The sequence below is a fragment of the Coregonus lavaretus genome, assembly GCF_964263955.1.
Source record: "Coregonus lavaretus genome assembly, chromosome: 33".
In the NCBI taxonomy this organism is placed as follows: Eukaryota; Metazoa; Chordata; class Actinopteri; order Salmoniformes; family Salmonidae; genus Coregonus; species Coregonus lavaretus.
In genome coordinates this window covers 29,343,560-29,363,591 of record NC_140020.1, presented here as the reverse complement: position 1 = coordinate 29,363,591, position 20,032 = coordinate 29,343,560, and the positions used below count along the sequence as shown (strand labels likewise).

Here is a 20,032-nt window from a genome sequence, read left to right as displayed (position 1 = left end):
GGGAGGACAACAACAGGAAGTGGATGTGTCAGCTGACTGACAAGGGAAAAGTGAAGAACTCCATTGACTTCACCTCTACATTCTCAGGTACGTATTCTTCACAGGGGGCTGCTGAGGGAGGACGACTCATAATAATGGCTGTAACGGAGCGAATGTAATGGCATCAAACACATGGAAACCATTTGATACCATTCCACTTATTCCGCTCCAGCCATTACCACGAGCCCGTCCTCCCCAATTAAGGTGCCACCAACCTCCTGTGGTATCCTTGTTATGCTACTCTGGAAAAAATGAACAAGAATGTAATATTAAACCTGATAATTATGGTAATGACGAAAAATAGGAAAACGATGGTAAGAAACAATCTACTAAGTAAAATTCAAACCCTGTTCATCAAGGCAACACTTTCACTACTGTACCTCATTGTGCTTCATCTATGTACTGTGTCATTTGTGTGTCAGTCCCTCTTTCACTCAACCTCCTTGTTGTGAGCCAGGCTGATCTCAAGTGACACAGGTGTGCTCTGTGTCATCAGGTCTTAACCAGTCGGGGGTGATTTGGGTGTCAGTGGGGCTGTGTGTGTGGCCGCAGCTCTGGTTGTCATCTTCAGGAGGAGGGCACATAAGTCATCTACAACTCTCTTAATTACCCTCTGAAGTCAGGTTCTATTCTATCTGAACTGAACTAATTTCCTTCATACAGTTAGTAGATATTTATAATGTTGTATAGTAAAGAAAACCTTTATTTTTGGTGTGAAATGAGTATTTTATTAAGGATTCACGATCGTTCGATCTCAGATTCTGTTTCAGAAAATCAGATGCTAGTCAACACAGGAAATGTTATTGTGAATATCATGTGTGTGTGTGTGTGTGTGTGTGTGTGTGTGTGTGTGTGTGTGTGTGTGGGGCCAGAGAACAGACATTACCTATACTGAGGTCAACCTTCCCACTGGTAGACCAACAGACTGAGTATGCAACCATTAGATCAAGACCCTGAACCATAGACTATTCACTATTAAGACTATAATCTTATATTGATATATTAAAGAGGTTAGTAGAATAATCAGATATTCAAATTCTCACCATTTCTGTTGCAACATATATGTTTAAAGCAGTCGCAATGTGACGCAAGTTTTGACTGGGCTGAGCGGGACCTGTTCTTCCGCAGAGGTAGGGGGAAGAGACTCACGAAACTCACGTGAGTATTGTATTGCAAATGCAGCTGCCGACCGTGAAGTAGATTTTTTTTTTACTAATAAAAAAGATTGGGTATCGATGTCTTGCCAAGGCTGCACTGCAGCGTGTACTCACAGACGCTATCCCACTACTGGACGGCACGGGGGCTTTGACCTGCTTCGTTTCCGATCTGGGCCGGTACACCCCTCCTTAGACGACCTGGTGGTCCCGGGCTCCCCCAGGAACACCATATCGATACCAAACTTAGTGCGGACACCCGTTCGACATACCGCGCTGCAGCCCAGAGCTCCTCAGCTCATTCGATCCACCAACCTCAGCCTCCCAGTGACTTGGATTACAGGCACGCGCCACCGCGCCCGGCGAGAAACTCAGCTGCAGGTAACGGTGATAAAGTGAGGAAGTAGCCCAGTCTGTAGCGTCATTTCGAAGAAGGGGTGTAGGCTACATTCCTTTGCAATGTCAATGGAAATAACTTAAACCTTTAAGTTCATCAAATTGCCCTACATTTGAATAGTTTTTCAATGAAAGTCAGAGTAGATAACGGAACATCTCTGACGGTCATTTGTTGATGTTTCTAGGATACAAAAGTAGTCTAGCCTGGGCCTATCTGTGCTGCTGGCTAGGTTGTAAAAAATGAATTAAGGTAAATTATGCATGGTTTACCATACATTGTGGAAGTGTAAAGTAAAAACACCTGTAACTAACAGTTTGAAATATTGTATTTTTATTAGTTACAAAATATATTTTAAAACAGTAACAGATTCAATAAAATACTTAGAAAAAGTATTGTGCTAATTTAAAATCTGCTAAGGCCCAAAAACATATGAATGAACAAAACCAAGGAATATGCTGACTTCATGCACATCACAATGGACATAATAAACACCAAACATATCATTCACACATCAACCATGCTTTGCTTAATTGATGTCTGCATCCCTACTGCATGCAATAAAAAAGTGTGTGAAAAATATACTAAAAGATGAGAATAGAACTATGAAGTCATCTTCAAGCACACTATGTGCTATCATAGATTCACATCAGCTGTAATAAATAAATAAATAAAAAAGATATCCTCTGTTACTCAATCAATAAAGCCTTAGACAGTTTGAAAGTCTATAGTCCAGCACAGGGAGAAGAGTAAGACACTAGGGGTCATCCCTCCAGGACCAGGCTGGAGCTCAATACCAGATGCTTCTTCTATACAGAGAACAAAACAACACACATGGTTCCTCCTGGTTGTGTAAATGGTGACTATGGCAACCATGATGGTCAGTGCCATAAAGAGCATGATGTGACTGATGGGCAACTCAACAACATTTCTGGTACCTGGACAATGAGACAGACAGTGATTAAACAAAATCATTTTGATTAATTTATTTGAAAGTAAAGGTTGTATCACACAGCAGCCACTAGAGGCTGCTGAAGATCAATATCCATTAACCATTAACCGTTAACCAAACACCTACAACTCTGTTTATATTGCTTCATCACAGAAGCTTTATTATTCAGTAAATATTTTACCCTGTGGAAGTAGATTGATGAATAGAAAAGGATCTTTAGTTTGCAAACACATAACCATTCTCAATCCTGTCCTTTTTGAGAACTTTAAACCACAAGCCCAAATGTAACACATGGTAAAATGTGTCACTTCTATAAGCTGATAAATATGTACCCTGCACAGGAGGCTGCTGAGGGGAGGACAGCTCATAATAATGGCTGGAATGGAGTTAATGGAATGGTATAAAAAAACAAACGTGTTTGATGTGTTCGATATCATTCCATTTATTCTGTTCCAGCCATTACTATGAGCCCATCCACCGGCCGCCTGTGGTACTCTGCTATCAAAGTGTAATAGGGTGGAAGTGCCTCTATAGAGAGCGATAGTAATGGCGTCTTTTTGTAGGCACTAACTCCGCCATGGTTTGTTGGACAAAGCCTATGGGAAAATGAATGGAGTTTTTGTAAGGTTTTTGGATAAACGCAGAAAATATGGTCTGTGGTAAACACAGGCTTAGAAGATTTAATACGTTTTGTTCTGTGAGATAATCTTCATCAGTTAACATCACTTTTTGTTATATACCCTTTGTTGGCAATGACACAGGTCAAACGTTTTCTGTAAGTCTTCACAAGGTTTTCACACACTGTTGCTGGTATTTTGGCCCATTCCTCCATGCAGATCTCCTCTAGAGCAGTGATGTTTTGGGGCTGTCGCTGGGCAACACAGACTTTCAACTCCCTCCAAAGATTTTCTATGGGGTTGAGATCTGGAGACTGGCTAGGCCACTCCAGGACCTTGAAATGCTTCTTACGAAGCCACTCCTTCGTTGCCCGGGCGGTGTGTTTGGGATCATTGTCATGCTGAAAGACCCAGCCACGTTTCATCTTCAATGCCCTTGCTGATGGAAGGAGGTTTTCACTCAAAATCTCACGATACATGGCCCCATTCATTCTTTCCTTTACACGGATCAGTCGTCCTGGTCCCTTTTCAGAAAAACAGCCCCAAAGCATGATGTTTCCACCCCCATGCTTCACAGTAGGTATGGTGTTCTTTGGATGCAACTCAGCAGTCTTTGTCCTCCAAACACAAGTTTTTACCAAAAAGTTATATTTTGGTTTCATCTGACCATATGACATTCTCCCAATCCTCTTCTGGATCATCCAAATGCACTCTAGCAAACTTCAGACGGGCCTGGACATGTACTGGCTTAAGCAGGGGGACACGTCTGGCACTGCAGGATTTGAGTCCCTGGCGGCGTAGTGTGTTACTGATGGTAGGCTTTGTTACTTTGGTCCCAGCTCTCTGCAGGTCATTCACTAGGTCCCCCCGTGTGGTTCTGGGATTTTTGCTCACCGTTCTTGTGATCATTTTGACCCCACGGGGTGAGATCTTGAGTGGAGCCCCAGATCGATGGAGATTATCAGTGGTCTTGTATGTCTTCCATTTCCTAATAATTGCTCCCACAGTTGATTTCTTCAAACCAAGCTGCTTACCTATTGCAGATTCAGTCTTCCCAGCCTGGTGCAGGTCTACAATTTTGTTTCTATAGTGTCCTTTGACAGCTCGTTGGTCTTGGCCATAGTGGAGTTTGGAGTGTGACTGTTTGAGGTTGTGGACAAGTGTCTTTTATACTGATAACAAGTTCAAACAGGTGCCATTAATACAGGTAATGAGTGGAGGACAGAGGCGCCTCTTAAAGAAGAAGTTACAGGTCTGTGAGAGCCAGAAATCTTGCTTGTTTGTAGGTGACCAAATACTTATTTTCCACCATAATTTGCAAATAAATTCATTAAAAATCCTACAATGTGATTTCCTGGATTTATTTTTCTCATTTTGTCTGTCATAGTTGACGTGTACCTATGATGAAAATTACAGGCCTCTCTCATCTTTTTAAGTGGGAGAACTTGCACAATTGGTGGCTGACTAAATACTTTTTTCCCCCACTGTATTTGTCTGCTAAACTATACTCAATACTGTATGGTGAGAAACTTGCTGTACTGAGACATTCTGACAGAGGTGAGTCAGATTGAGAGGACAATGGTTGAAATAGCAGTTTTAAGGCTGCTTGGGTCCCTTTTGTATCTGATAAATATAATATAAAATTATTTTGATAAGTAGACATTTTTGTTGTGACATTCTGTGGATAAAATTATTCAATTTATGTGAAAAGCATACCTGTGAAATCTGTAAAGTATAATCTATATGAAAAATAATGATCTTATATTGCTATTGTCAGGTGTCAGGTTCAATGTTTAGGTTCAATGTTAGCTAGCTAGCTAACATTAGGCTATAACTAGCAATGCAAATGGATTTCTGAGATACTAATAATATTACTACACAGCTCATACACGTAATGTTAGATAGCGAGCCAGCCAGCTAACTTTAGCTAGCTAGCTAACAGTAAGCTTTAACTTGCAATGAAAACAACTTTCTGACAAAATTAGAAACTTATAATATCTGAAAATGTAGCTAGACTCTTAGTTGTATACATATATGGACGCTTCTCCCTCTCTGTCACGGATGCCATGGTTGCCCTTAGTTTGAAGATGTAATCCGTGGAAAGGTGTTTTATACAACAGCTTTCTGTGTTCTCTTTTCGACTCCCACCACATTTGCAGTCATACTCTGCTTCCACCGGGCATTCCACTGATTTTAAAACTTTTGTGACAACAACAGTGTTGATCGCTGTTTCTTCCCTATCACTGTCATCAGAAGACTCTAATATGTCTGGTTCAATTAAAATGTTTTTACCTACACTACCGGTCAAAAGTTTTAGAACACCTACTCATTCAAGGGTTTTTCTTCATTTTTACTATTTTCTACTTTGTAGAATAATAGTGAAGACATCACAACTATGAAATAACATAGATGGAGTCATGTAGTAACCAAAAAAGTGTAAAACAAATGAAAATATATTTTATATTTGAGATTCTTCAAATAGCCACCCTTTACCTTGATGACAGCTTTGCACACTCTTGACATTCTCTCAACCAGCTAGACCTGGAATGCTTTTCCAACAGTCTGTTGTTGCCATAAAATGGACTTGGTCTTTTAACAAATAGGGCTATCTTCTATGTTCTAAAACTCATGACCGGTAGTGTAAATCAGGAATTTATTCGTCGTCTGATTCATTTTCGGAGTCAGAGAGAGTCAGAATGGCACAATCCTCCTCCAGAAAGTAGTCCATCACAACTTTTTCCCACTTATCTTTGTCGATAGCGCCTGCTAAACTCTGTGCAGCAATGTATCTTTCAAAAAAGCTGATGTAGAAAGGATTATCTACACATTCTGAGCAGCTCATGTTATAGACATACCAATTCGAACTCATCTCTCGGCATATCCAGCCCATCCATTATCTCAGCCAATCATGGCTAGTGGGAAGGTTTCTGTCTTTTTCCATGGCTAAACCAACTAGGCTCGTAATTTAACAATTTTATTTGTATTTACAGATGGCATACACGTTTGTTATTAAGGCACATGAAAGTCCACATGTTCCAGAAGGCATTTTGGCCAAAAAACACATTTTGATTTAAATAAAAGATAATAAATTACGTTCAAATGCCTCACCTGTTAAGTAGTGACGTGCACGTATGCCTAGCTTCCTGGAATGGGTCACAAATACACATTATTGCATGAGACAAGCTATACTTTTTCACTTGTTTTTTTTTACTAGATCCTGTGCATTGTTTCTATTTTAATTTGATTTATGTAGTGTCTAAATGCAGGAAACCACTCCAACCTACCAGCCAATGAGGACATGGTCAGTGCATCAAAATATGATGACATTTCTTTCATTATATTTACTCATATGAATCATGATTAAATCCAGCTGTTATCAAACAATGGGATGAATGTCCGGTTTAAAGGCTTCATCTGTCATTTTGTCCTACTCCTCTTTGCAGATCTTCTCCAAGTCATTAAGGTGTCGAGGCTGACGTTTGGCAACTCGAACCTTCAGCTCCCTCCACAGATTTTCTATGGGATTAAGGTCTGGAGACTGGCTAGGTCACTCCAGGACCTTAATGTGCTTCTTCTTGAGCCACTCCTTTGTGGCCTTGGCCGTGTGTTTTGGGTCATTGTCATGCTGGAATACCCATCCACGACCCATTTTCAATGCCCTGGCTGAGGGAAGGAGGTTCTCACCCAAGATTTGACGGTACATGGCCCCGTCCATCGTGCCTTTGATGCGGTGAAGTTGTCCTGTCCCCTTAGCAGAAAAACACCCCCAAAGCATAATGTTTCCACCTCCATGTTTGACGGTGGGGATGGTGTTCTTTGGGTCATAGGCAGCATTCCTCCTCCTCCAAACACGGCGAGTTGAGTTGATGCCAAAGAGCTCGATTTTGGTCTCATCTGACCACAACACTTTCACCCAGTTCTCCTCTGAATCATTCAGATGTTCATTGGCAAACTTCAGACGGGCCTGTATATGTGCTTTCTTGAGCAGGGGGGCCTTGCGGGCGCTGCAGGATTTCAGTCCTTCACAGCGTAGTGTGTTACCAATTGTTTTCTTGGTGACTATGGTCCCAGCTGCCTTGAGATCATCGACAAGATCCTCCCGTGTAGTTCTGGGCTGATTCCTCACCGTTCTCATGATCATTGCAACTCCACGAGGTGAGATCTTGCATGGAGCCCCAGGCCGAGGGAGATTGACAGTTATTTTGTGTTTCTTCCATTTGCGAATAATTGCACCAACTGTTGTCACCTTCTCACCAAGCTGCTTGGCGATGGTCTTGTAGCCCATTCCAGCCTTGTGTAGGTCTACAATCTTGTCCCTGACATTCTTGGAGAGCTCTTTGGTCTTGGCCATGGTGGAGAGTTTGGAATCTGATTGATTGATTGCTTCTGTGGACAGGTGTCTTTTATACAGGTAACAAACTGAGATTAGGAGCACTCCCTTTAAGAGTGTGCTCCTAATCTCAGCTCGTCACCTGTATAAAAGACACCTGGGAGCCAGAAATCTTTCTGATTGAGAGGGGGTCAAATACTTATTTCCCTCATTAAAATGCAAATCAATTTATAACATTTGTGACATGTGTTTTTCTGGATTTTTTTGTTGTTATTCTGTCTCTCACTGTTCAAATAAACCTACCATTACAATTATAGACTGATCATTTCTTTGTCAGTGGGCAAACGTACAAAATCAGCAGGGGATCAAATACTTTTTTCCCTCACTGTATATATATATTTTTTACATTTGCAAAAATGTCAAAAAAACAGTTTTCACTTTGTCATTATGCTGTATTGTGTGTAAATTCATTAGGACTTTTATTTATTTAATCCATTTTAGAATAAGGCTGTAACGTAACAAAATGTGGAAAAAGTCAAGGGGTCTGAATACTTTCCGAATGCACTTCATGTTTTGATAAGGTTTGAATCACAACTAAAGTGGCCAAATAACTTCTTAAAATTAAGCACATTAATCCACTTTACAACCGGTGTAGAGCCTAACTGGCATACATACGCAGCGCGTGAGTTTCAAGTATGGGGAAGATCATTTCCACCATAAAAATGCACCTTTATAATAAAGCATTACATGCATAATCGCATTTGTGGTCACTTTTGAGAATGGTGTTTTCAGCCTCATTGCTTTTAAAACGTTTTTTGATGCGAGCGGTTGTAATAATTTGGGATCTATCTTATCACACAACTGTCCCAGACTATGTTTGGAATATTTATTACTCGCACAGAAGGACAAGTTGACCAATAGAATAGCTCAACGTTTGTACTATGGGGGATTGTAGATTGACATAGGCTAGTGCTTTTGCTGTTTGTTTGGCCTACTCATCTTGCTGGCTGAAGAATAGTAAATGTGGACAGTTCTGCTAACATCTTCAATATGTGCCTCGGAAATCGATAAGAAGGACGCCGCGGTTGCGTCCCTGATGTGTCTCTCTTCACTTGTAGCCTACTTCAGAGCTTAGATAGATGCCTGTGAGAAGAACCCGATCACCTGACGGGCATTGGCTAATAAGAATTGTCATATCTGAGAGAGCCACGTGTATCACAACTAAAGTTGCATAAATAACTCTAAATTAAGCATATAGGAGGACCTGTTCCTTTGTTAACCGCTCAACACAGAATAGCTGCATGTGTGCACTCCCTCAGAAATCGTTTGGAGAAAACATCCTTTCTATTTTATTCAGCTATGTTCAATTGTATTCTTCATACTATAAAATAATATAAAATAATGCCATGGAATTCTAAGCAAATAACTAGTGTAGCCCACAGCCATATGCTTATATGGCATAGCCAAATCAGGGCCTAACATAAGGACCACTCAGAGTATGCTATTATGTTCTTCTGAAATAGACTACATTTTCTTCATATAGTGTTTCTTTAGACCTGTCTAAAATAAATAATGGATTTATTGTGATGGTGTAGGCTATATTCAATGGATTTATTAGACTTTTTAACATGTAGATGTTCCAAAGGTCTGCATCAGTGGCTTGTAGGCTATGCATGGAAGCCAGGAGATGCTAAATGTGTTTATGTTAATTAACGGTAAATTACTGTGAGACCAGAAGGTATTTGCTTGACAATCAACGGCTGACAATATGTCATGACCTCTACAGCCCTAGGTGCAATTCAATAGTAGGAAAGTGTTCTTAATGTTTTGTAAACTCAGTGAATATTTACCACTTATAATGGATCCAATCTTTATGAAATTATTTGAGAAATTATTATGCTGTGTTACATGGATTAACTTTGTCTTACTTTCTAGGTGTGAGTGGAAACAAACTCTCTCAATATGTCAATGTGGGGGTTGATGTCCATCTACCTTGTCACAATACGGCTGATCCAGAAGACTGCTCCTCAACTACATGGATTTACTCCAGAGCTGGGATTGGGAATGCTATTGCAGTTTTCTCTAAGGGGGAGGTGAGACATAACTCACAGAGAACTGAGAGACTGAGTGTGAAGGCTCAGTCTCTATATCTTCAAAGTGTCACAGCTGAAGATGCTGGACTCTACACCTGTTGAGTAAACAACATAACCCCATTTGAGACAGATAATGATACCTATTTGTCTATTCTCACCAGTGAGTTTTTCTGTTTACAGTAAAGTCAAGAGCGAAAAGTTGTCTTAGTTATACAACATATACAATACAGTAGTACACAATAAATGTACACCTACCACAATATTGTATTTTTCTTCTGTTTCTCCCAGTCTCCTCATCCACACCAGAGACAGATCAGTAACTTTAAGTTGCTCTCAGCACACATTTGATGGACTTGGAACAAGTATCTCACTCATTGACCATGCAGTTAGTCTTAGCTGGGAGGATGACAGGTAGTGAGCTGCAGGGAGACTCCAGATACCAGGTCAGAGGGTTTCGCTGTGACCTCACTCTGTGACACTCCAGAGGGAGGACAACAACAGGAAGTGGATGTGTCAGCTGACTGACAAGGGAAAAGTGAAGAACTCCATTGACTTCACCTCTACATTCTCAGGTACGTATTCTTCACAGGGGGCTGCTGAGGGAGGACGACTCATAATAATGGCTGTAACGGAGCGAATGTAATGGCATCAAACACATGGAAACCATTTGATACCATTCCACTTATTCCGCTCCAGCCATTACCACGAGCCCGTCCTCCCCAATTAAGGTGCCACCAACCTCCTGTGGTATCCTTGTTATGCTACTCTGGAAAAAATGAACAAGAATGTAATATTAAACCTGATAATTATGGTAATGACGAAAAATAGGAAAACGATGGTAAGAAACAATCTACTAAGTAAAATTCAAACCCTGTTCATCAAGGCAACACTTTCACTACTGTACCTCATTGTGCTTCATCTATGTACTGTGTCATTTGTGTGTCAGTCCCTCTTTCACTCAACCTCCTTGTTGTGAGCCAGGCTGATCTCAAGTGACACATGTGTGCTCTGTGTCATCAGGTCTTAACCAGTCGGGGGTGATTTGGGTGTCAGTGGGGCTGTGTGTGTGGCCGCAGCTCTGGTTGTCATCTTCAGGAGGAGGGCACATAAGTCATCTACAACTCTCTTAATTACCCTCTGAAGTCAGGTTCTATTCTATCTGAACTGAACTAATTTCCTTCATACAGTTAGTAGATATTTATAATGTTGTATAGTAAAGAAAACCTTTATTTTTGGTGTGAAATGAGTATTTTATTAAGGATTCACGATCGTTCGATCTCAGATTCTGTTTCAGAAAATCAGATGCTAGTCAACACAGGAAATGTTATTGTGAATATCATGTGTGTGTGTGTGTGTGTGTGTGTGTGTGTGTGTGTGTGTGTGTGTGTGGGGCCAGAGAACAGACATTACCTATACTGAGGTCAACCTTCCCACTGGTAGACCAACAGACTGAGTATGCAACCATTAGATCAAGACCCTGAACCATAGACTATTCACTATTAAGACTATAATCTTATATTGATATATTAAAGAGGTTAGTAGAATAATCAGATATTCAAATTCTCACCATTTCTGTTGCAACATATATGTTTAAAGCAGTCGCAATGTGACGCAAGTTTTGACTGGGCTGAGCGGGACCTGTTCTTCCGCAGAGGTAGGGGGAAGAGACTCACGAAACTCACGTGAGTATTGTATTGCAAATGCAGCTGCCGACCGTGAAGTAGATTTTTTTTTTACTAATAAAAAAGATTGGGTATCGATGTCTTGCCAAGGCTGCACTGCAGCGTGTACTCACAGACGCTATCCCACTACTGGACGGCACGGGGGCTTTGACCTGCTTCGTTTCCGATCTGGGCCGGTACACCCCTCCTTAGACGACCTGGTGGTCCCGGGCTCCCCCAGGAACACCATATCGATACCAAACTTAGTGCGGACACCCGTTCGACATACCGCGCTGCAGCCCAGAGCTCCTCAGCTCATTCGATCCACCAACCTCAGCCTCCCAGTGACTTGGATTACAGGCACGCGCCACCGCGCCCGGCGAGAAACTCAGCTGCAGGTAACGGTGATAAAGTGAGTAAGTAGCCCAGTCTGTAGCGTCATTTCGAAGAAGGGGTGTAGGCTACATTCCTTTGCAATGTCAATGGAAATAACTTAAACCTTTAAGTTCATCAAATTGCCCTACATTTGAATAGTTTTTCAATGAAAGTCAGAGTAGATAACGGAACATCTCTGACGGTCATTTGTTGATGTTTCTAGGATACAAAAGTAGTCTAGCCTGGGCCTATCTGTGCTGCTGGCTAGGTTGTAAAAAATGAATTAAGGTAAATTATGCATGGTTTACCATACATTGTGGAAGTGTAAAGTAAAAACACCTGTAACTAACAGTTTGAAATATTGTATTTTTATTAGTTACAAAATATATTTTAAAACAGTAACAGATTCAATAAAATACTTAGAAAAAGTATTGTGCTAATTTAAAATCTGCTAAGGCCCAAAAACATATGAATGAACAAAACCAAGGAATATGCTGACTTCATGCACATCACAATGGACATAATAAACACCAAACATATCATTCACACATCAACCATGCTTTGCTTAATTGATGTCTGCATCCCTACTGCATGCAATAAAAAAGTGTGTGAAAAATATACTAAAAGATGAGAATAGAACTATGAAGTCATCTTCAAGCACACTATGTGCTATCATAGATTCACATCAGCTGTAAAAAAAAAAAAAAAAAAAAAAAAGATATCCTCTGTTACTCAATCAATAAAGCCTTAGACAGTTTGAAAGTCTATAGTCCAGCACAGGGAGAAGAGTAAGAAACTAGGGGTCATCCCTCCAGGACCAGGCTGGAGCTCAATACCAGATGCTTCTTCTATACAGAGAACAAAACAACACACATGGTTCCTCCTGGTTGTGTAAATGGTGACTATGGCAACCATGATGGTCAGTGCCATAAAGAGCATGATGTGACTGATGGGCAACTCAACAACATTTCTGGTACCTGGACAATGAGACAGACAGTGATTAAACAAAATCATTTTGATTAATTTATTTGAAAGTAAAGGTTGTATCACACAGCAGCCACTAGAGGCTGCTGAAGATCAATATCCATTAACCATTAACCGTTAACCAAACACCTACAACTCTGTTTATATTGCTTCATCACAGAAGCTTTATTATTCAGTAAATATTTTACCCTGTGGAAGTAGATTGATGAATAGAAAAGGATCTTTAGTTTGCAAACACATAACCATTCTCAATCCTGTCCTTTTTGAGAACTTTAAACCACAAGCCCAAATGTAACACATGGTAAAATGTGTCACTTCTATAAGCTGATAAATATGTACGCTGCACAGGAGGCTGCTGAGGGGAGGACAGCTCATAATAATGGCTGGAATGGAGTTAATGGAATGGTATAAAAAAACAAACGTGTTTGATGTGTTCGATATCATTCCATTTATTCTGTTCCAGCCATTACTATGAGCCCATCCACCGGCCGCCTGTGGTACTCTGCTATCAAAGTGTAATAGGGTGGAAGTGCCTCTATAGAGAGCAATAGTAATGGCGTCTTTTTGTAGGCACTAACTCCGCCATGGTTTGTTGGACAAAGCCTATGGGAAAATGAATGGAGTTTTCGTACGGTTTTTGGATAAACGCAGAAAATATGGTCTGTGGTAAACACAGGCTTAGAAGATTTAATAAGTTTTGTTCTGTGAGATAATCTTCATCAGTTAACATCACTTTTTGTTATATACCCTTTGTTGGCAATGACACAGGTCAAACGTTTTCTGTAAGTCTTCACACACTGTTGCTGGTATTTTGGCCCATTCCTCCATGCAGATCTCCTCTAGAGCAGTGATGTTTTGGGGCTGTCGCTGGGCAACACAGACTTTCAACTCCCTCCAAAGATTTTCTATGGGGTTGAGATCTGGAGACTGGCTAGGCCACTCCAGGACCTTGAAATGCTTCTTACGAAGCCACTCCTTCGTTGCCCGGGCGGTGTGTTTGGGATCATTGTCATGCTGAAAGACCCAGCCACGTTTCATCTTCAATGCCCTTGCTGATGGAAGGAGGTTTTCACTCAAAATCTCACGATACATGGCCCCATTCATTCTTTCCTTTACACGGATCAGTCGTCCTGGTCCCTTTGCAGAAAAACAGCCCCAAAGCATGATGTTTCCACCCCCATGCTTCACAGTAGGTATGGTGTTCTTTGGATGCAACTCAGCATTCTTTGTCCTCCAAACACAAGTTTTTACCAAAAAGTTATATTTTGGTTTCATCTGAGCATATGACATTCTCCCAATCCTCTTCTGGATCATCCAAATGCACTCTAGCAAACTTCAGACGGGCCTGGACATGTACTGGCTTAAGCAGGGGGACACGTCTGGCACTGCAGGATTTGAGTCCCTGGCGGCGTAGTGTGTTACTGATGGTAGGCTTTGTTACTTTGGTCCCAGCTCTCTGCAGGTCATTCACTAGGTCCCCCCGTGTGGTTCTGGGATTTTTGCTCACCGTTCTTGTGATCATTTTGACCCCACGGGGTGAGATCTTGAGTGGAGCCCCAGATCGATGGAGATTATCAGTGGTCTTGTATGTCTTCCATTTCCTAATAATTGCTCCCACAGTTGATTTCTTCAAACCAAGCTGCTTACCTATTACAGATTCAGTCTTCCCAGCCTGGTGCAGGTCTACAATTAAGTTTCTATAGTGTCCTTTGACAGCTCGTTGGTCTTGGCCATAGTGGAGTTTGGAGTGTGACTGTTTGAGGTTGTAACAAGTTCAAACAGGTGCCATTAATACAGGTAATGAGTGGAGGACAGAGGCGCCTCTTAAAGAAGAAGTTACAGGTCTGTGAGAGCCAGAAATCTTGCTTGTTTGTAGGTGACCAAATACTTATTTTCCACCATAATTTGCAAATAAATTCATTAAAAATCCTACAATGTGATTTCCTGGATTTATTTTTCTCATTTTGTCTGTCATAGTTGACGTGTACCTATGATGAAAATTACAGGCCTCTCTCATCTTTTTAAGTGGGAGAACTTGCACAATTGGTGGCTGACTAAATACTTTTTTCCCCCACTGTATTTGTCTGCTAAACTATACTCAATACTGTATGGTGAGAAACTTGCTGTACTGAGACATTCTGACAGAGGTGAGTCAGATTGAGAGGACAATGGTTGAAATAGCAGTTTTAAGGCTGCTTGGGTCCCTTTTGTATCTGATGAATATAATATAAAATTATTTTGATAAGTAGACATTTTTGTTGTGACATTCTGTGGATAAAATTATTCAATTTATGTGAAAAGCATACCTGTGAAATCTGTAAAGTATAATCTATATGAAAAATAATGATCTTATATTGCTATTGTCAGGTGTCAGGTTCAATGTTCAGGTTCAATGTAAGCTAGCTAGCTAACATTAGGCTATAACTAGCAATGCAAATGGATTTCTGAGATACTAATAATATTACTACACAGCTCATACACGTAATGTTAGATAGCGAGCCAGCCAGCTAACTTTAGCTAGCTAGCTAACAGTAAGCTTTAACTTGCAATGAAAACAACTTTCTGACAAAATTAGAAACTTATAATATCTGAAAATGTAGCTAGACTCTTACTTGTATACATAAATGGACGCTTCACCCTCTCTGTCACGGATGCCATGGTTGCCCTTAGTTTGAAGATGTAATCCGTGGAAAGGTGTTTTATACAACAGCTTTCTGTGTTCTCTTTTCGACTCCCACCACATTTGCAGTCATACTCTGCTTCCACCGGGCATTCCACTGATTTTAAAACTTTTGTGACAACAACAGTGTTGATCGCTGTTTCTTCCCTATCACTGTCATCAGAAGACTCTAATATGTCTGGTTCAATGAAAATGTTTTTACCTACACTACCGGTCAAAAGTTTTAGAACACCTACTCATTCAAGGGTTTTTCTTCATTTTTACTATTTTCTACTTTGTAGAATAATAGTGAAGACATCACAACTATGAGATAGCATAGATGGAGTCATGTAGTAACCAAAAAAGTGTAAAACAAATGAAAATATATTTTATATTTGAGATTCTTCAAATAGCCACCCTTTACCTTGATGACAGCTTTGCACACTCTTGACATTCTCTCAACCAGCTACACCTGGAATGCTTTTCCAACAGTCTTGAAGGAGTTCCCACATATGCTGAGCACTCGGGGGATTGTGGAGGCCAGGTCACTCTGGGTCTTCCATTCCTGTGGCGGTCCTCATGAGAGCCAGTTTCATAATAGCGCTTGATGGTTTTTGCGACTGCGCTTGAAGAAACTTTAAAAGTTATTGAAATGTTCCGTATTGACTGACCTTCATGTCTTAAAGTAAAGTCTCTTTGCTTATTTGAGCTGTTGTTGCCATAATATGGACTTGGTCTTTTACCAAATAGGGCTATCTTCTATATACCCCCAAGAGTGTACAAAGCTGTCATCAAGGCAAAGGGTGGCTATTTGAAGAATCTCATATATAAAATATATTTTGATTTGTTGAACACTTTTTTGGTTACTACATGATTCCATATGTGATATTTCACAGTATTGATGTCTTCACTATTATTCTACAATGTAGAAAATAGTAAAAATAAAGAAAAACCCTTGAATGAGTAGGTGTTCTAAAACTTATGACCGGTAGTGTAAATCAGGAATTTATTCGTCGTCTGATTCATTTTCGGAGTCAGAGAGAGTCAGAATGGCACAATCCTCCTCCAGAAAGTAGTCCATCACAACTTTTTCCCACTTATCTTTGTCGATAGCGCCTGCTAAACTCTGTGCAGCAATGTATCTTTCAAAAAAGCTGATGTAGAAAGGATTATCTACACATTCTGAGCAGCTCATGTTATAGACATACCAATTCGAACTCATCTCTCGGCATATCCAGCCCATCCATTATCTCAGCCAATCATGGCTAGTGGGAAGGTTTCTGTCTTTTTCCATGGCTAAACCAACTAGGCTCGTAATTTAACAATTTTATTTGTATTTACAGATGGCATACAAGTTTGTTATTAAGGCACATGAAAGTCCACATGTTCCAGAAGGCATTTTGGCCCAAAAACACATTTTGATTTAAATAAAAGAAAATAAATTACGTTCAAATGCCTCACCTGTTAAGTAGTGACGTGCACGTATGCCTAGCTTCCTGGAATGGGTCACAAATACACATTATTGCATGAGACAAGCTATACATCTTCACTTGTTGTTTTTTTTACTAGATCCTGTGCATTGTTTCTATTTTAATTTGATTTATGTAGGGTCTAAATGCAGGAAACCACTCCAACCTGCCAGCCAATGAGAACATGGTCAGTGCATCAAAATATGATGACATTTCTTTCATTATATTTACTCATATGAATCATGATTAAATCCAGCTGTTATCAAACAATGGGATGAATGTCCGGTTTAAAGGCTTCATCTGTCATTTTGTCCTACTCCTCTTTGCAGATCTTCTCCAAGTCATTAAGGTGTCGAGGCTGACGTTTGGCAACTCGAACCTTCAGCTCCCTCCACAGATTTTCTATGGGATTAAGGTCTGGAGACTGGCTAGGTCACTCCAGGACCTTAATGTGCTTCTTCTTGAGCCACTCCTTTGTGGCCTTGGCCGTGTGTTTTGGGTCATTGTCATGCTGGAATACCCATCCACGACCCATTTTCAATGCCCTGGCTGAGGGAAGGAGGTTCTCACCCAAGATTTGACGGTACATGGCCCCGTCCATCGTCCCTTTGAGGCGGTGAAGTTGTCCTGTCCCCTTAGCAGAAAAACACCCCCAAAGCATAATGTTTCCACCTCCATGTTTGACGGTGGGGATGGTGTTCTTTGGGTCATAGGCAGCATTCCTCCTCCTCCAAACACGTCGAGTTGAGTTGATGCCAAAGAGCTCGATTTTTGTCTCATCTGACCACGACACTTTCACCCAGTTCTCCTCTGAATCATTCAGATGTTCATTGGCAAACTTCAGACGGGCCTGTATATGTGCTTTCTTCAGCAGGGGGGCCTTGCGGGCGCTGCAGGATTACAGTCCTTCACGGCGTAGTGTGTTACCAATTGTTTTCTTGGTGACTATGGTCCCAGCTGCCTTGAGATCATCGACAAGATCCTCCCGTGTAGTTCTGGGCTGATTCCTCACCGTTCTCATGATCATTGCAACTCCACGAGGTGAGATCTTGCATGGAGCCCCAGGCCGAGGGAGATTGACAGTTATTTTGTGTTTCTTCCATTTGCGAATAATTGCACCAACTGTTGTCACCTTCTCACCAAGCTGCTTGGCGATGGTCTTGTAGCCCATTCCAGCCTTGTGTAGGTCTACAATCTTGTCCCTGACATTCTTGGAGAGTTCTTTGGTCTTGGCCATGGTGGAGAGTTTGGAATCTGATTGATTGATTGCTTCTGTGGACAGGTGTCTTTTATACAGGTAACAAACTGAGATTAGGAGCACTCCCTTTAAGAGTGTGCTCCTAATCTCAGCTCGTTACCTGTATAAAAGACACCTGGGAGCCAGAAATCTTTCTGATTGAGAGGGGGTCAAATACTTATTTCCCTCATTAAAATGCAAATCAATTTATAACATTTGTGACATGCGTTTTTCTGGAATTTTTTTGTTGTTATTCTGTCTCTCACTGTTCAAATAAACCTACCATTACAATTATAGACAGATCATTTATTTGTCAGTGGGCAAACGTACAAAATCAGCAGGGGATCAAATACTTTTTTCCCTCACTGTATATATATATTTTTTACATTTGCAAAAATGTCAAAAAAACAGTTTTCACTTTGTCATTATGCTGTATTGTGTGTAAATTCATTAGGACTTTTATTTATTTAATCAATTTTAGAATAAGGCTGTAACGTAACAATGTGGAAAAAGTCAAGGGGTCTGAATACTTTCCGAATGCACTTCATGTTTTGATAAGGTTTGTATCACAACTAAAGTGGCCAAATAACTTCTTAAAATTAAGCACATTAATCCACTTTACAACCGGTGTAGAGCCTAACTGGCATACATACGCAGCGCGTGAGTTTCAAGTATGGGGAAGATAATTTCCACCATAAAAATGCACCTTTATAATAAAGCATTACATGCATAATCGCATTTGTGGTCACTTTTGAGAATGGTGTTTTCAGCCTCATTGCTTTTAAAATGTTTTTTGATGCGAGCGGTTGTAATAATTTGGGATCTATCTTATCACACAACTGTCCCAGACTATGTTTGGAATATTTATTACTCGCACAGAAGGACAAGTTGACCAATAGAATAGGTCAACGTTTGTACTATGGGGGATTGTAGATTGACATAGGCTAGTGCTTTTGCTGTTTGTTTGGCCTACTCATCTTGCTGGCTGAAGAATAATAAATGTGGACAGTTCTGCTAACATCTTCAATATGTGCCTCGGAAATCGATAAGAAGGACGCCGCGGTTGCGTCCCTGATGTGTCTCTCTTCACTTGTAGCCTACTTCAGAGCTTAGATAGATGCCTGTGAGAAGAACCCGATCACCTTACGGGCATTGGCTAATAAGAATTGTCATATCTGAGAGAGCCACGTGTATCACAACTAAAGTTGCATAAATAACTCTAAATTAAGCATATAGGAGGACCTGTTCCTTTGTTAACCGCTCAACACAGAATAGCTGCATGTGTGCACTCCCTCAGAAATCGTTTGGAGAAAACATCCTTTCTATTTTATTCAGCTATGTTCAATTGTATTCTTCATACTATAAAATAATATAAAATAATGCCATGGAATTCTAAGCAAATAACTAGTGTAGCCCACAGCCATATGGCATAGCCAAATCAGGGCCTAAAATAAGGACCACTCAGAGTATGCTATTCTGTTCTTCTGAAATAGACTACATTTTCTTCATATAGTGTTTCTTTAGACCTGTCTAAAATAAATGATGGATTTATTGTGATGGTGCAGGCTATATTCAATGGATTTATTAGACTTTTTAACATGTAGATGTTCCAAAGGTCTGCATCAGTGGCTTGTAGGCTATGCATGGAAGCCAGGAGATGCTAAATGTGTTTATGTTAATTAACGGTAAATTACTGTGAGACCGGAAGGTATTTGCTTGACAATCAACGGCTGACAATATGTCATGACCTCCACAGCCCTAGGTGCAACTCAATAGTAGGAAAGTGTTCTTAATGTTTTGTACACTCAGTGAATATTTACCACTTATAATGGATCCAATCTTTATGAAATTATTTGAGAAATTATTATGCTGTGTTACATGGATTAACTTTGTCTTACTTTCTAGGTGTGAGTGGAAACAAACTCTCTCAATATGTCAATGTGGGGGTTGATGTCCATCTACCTTGTCACAATACGGCTGATCCAGAAGACTGCTCCTCAACTACATGGATTTACTCCAGAGCTGGGATTGGGAATGCTATTGCAGTTTTCTCTAAGGAGGAGGTGAG

At 40.5% G+C, this 20,032-nt stretch overlaps 1 long non-coding RNA gene across 4 annotated transcripts; it reads left to right on the top strand.

Moving 5' to 3' along the window:
- Position 1: 1 nt before the first annotated feature.
- LOC311108816 lies at positions 2-20,030 on the top strand. 4 transcript variants are annotated; one of them, XR_014610546.1, is made up of 6 exons: positions 2-87; positions 536-1,588; positions 9,422-9,579; positions 9,868-10,151; positions 10,600-11,652; positions 19,870-20,030. It is a non-coding gene; the product is annotated as an uncharacterized lncRNA (long non-coding RNA). The 4 variants fall into 4 exon arrangements; XR_014610547.1 differs by having other exon boundaries at positions 10,600-11,656; XR_014610548.1 differs by lacking the exon at positions 19,870-20,030 and having other exon boundaries at positions 10,600-12,347.
- The last annotated feature ends 2 nt before the right edge of the window (positions 20,031-20,032 follow it).